This window comes from Peromyscus leucopus, chromosome 7 (assembly GCF_004664715.2).
Source record: "Peromyscus leucopus breed LL Stock chromosome 7, UCI_PerLeu_2.1, whole genome shotgun sequence".
Taxonomy (NCBI): Eukaryota; Metazoa; Chordata; class Mammalia; order Rodentia; family Cricetidae; genus Peromyscus; species Peromyscus leucopus.
The window spans coordinates 33,597,667-33,599,116 of record NC_051069.1 but is presented as its reverse complement, the minus strand read 5'-3'; the positions used below and the strand labels follow the sequence as shown (position 1 = coordinate 33,599,116).

General features: G+C 38.8%; 1 pseudogene; it reads left to right on the top strand.

The window, feature by feature from the left end:
• Positions 1-326: 326 nt before the first annotated feature.
• On the top strand, positions 327-991 carry LOC114691226 (annotated as a pseudogene).
• The last annotated feature ends 459 nt before the right edge of the window (positions 992-1,450 follow it).

Sequence of the window (1,450 nt, the reverse complement as noted above, 5' to 3'; positions counted from 1 at the left end):
TATGACCCTCTCTGATACCTTTCTCCTGGCATGCTTCAGGCCATTTGAAGATGCAATCTATCTCAGAACTGCAGGGCTCTTTACTGCAGAACAGTGCTCTATCCCACGGATGAGGTGCATTTGTCCTGTCTATGCATCACTACATGGACACTTGGATGGCTTTCAGCTTTCAAATAAAAGCACTTCTGCAGTCACTATGCACAGGTTTTCTTGATGTGCACATTTTCAGTCTGGGGTTGTTTGGTAGCACTAGAACTGCTGGGCCATAGGTAAGTTGATCATTTTTATTTTTAAGCATTGCCAAACTGCACTACCCTCATATACTGATGAGCTTTGTGGCAGAAACGGACGTCAGCTGCTTCTCTGAACCCATGACTCTGCTCTCTTCCTTCCTAATTTTTGTTATAATATTACATGTTGGCTAAAATGGCATATGATCGCTATGTTGATATCTGCAACCCCTTGATGATATCACCAGTCTTAGGAAGTCTGTTCGTGGGTGATAAATGGAGCACATGCCATGGACTTAACTGAGGTGACAATTTGTACTCTGTGAATGCTTAGAATACTTTTATGCAAGGCTAAAGCAATAAACCATAACTTCTGTGATCTCCTTCCATTGCTGCAGCTTGCCTGCTCCAGTACTTTTGTCAATAAATTGGCACATCCATGCTGCAGCCATTCTTATTTCTGTGTTCCAACCCAGACCATCCTGGCCACTTACATCATCAGCATCAGCATCCACTGAGGACAGGTTCAAAGCCTTCAGCAAGCCCCACTTCCCACTCCTCTGCTGTTGCTGTCTTCTTTGTTTCCCTGGTTTCACATATTTTCAGCCTTCATTAGTTTGTTCCAAAAGGAAGGTAAAGCATCATCTGTATTTTATTCAACTGTTGTATCCATGCCAAACTCCCTGATCTACAGCCCGACAAATAAGGATGTCAAATTTATTCTAAATAAGCTGTTTCATAAACAGAAATTGCATGTATAAAGAATATTTTGCATTAGCAAATCTGTATCATATTTAGAGTTTTGATGAGAATGAAGTCCAGGGGCAAAAATGTATGTCTGATCATGACATTATCACTAGTAAGTGAAAATTAGATTTTGAAAAAAAAAGTGGTGTAAGCAGTTATTGGATTCAAGGGTAATGATATATGAGGAAGCAATTATGGGATGCCACTGTGTTCATCCACCAAGAGTTAAGTGTGATACCTCTAGATAGTTTAAACTCCTTCAAAGTCTTCTTTATGCATCTAGAGCATGACTTTTTTCAGGTGAAATATATTTATCTTACTCAAGGAAATATTTTTGGTTTGTATGATTTGATACTCTCACTATTTTGTGTGCTTAGCCTTTTAAAATTAGGTCCAGTGCTAACTATTTCTGAATGTGATATCTAGAATAAGTTATTTTATTAAAAATGAATATATCTGAGCTATAGTCCCTG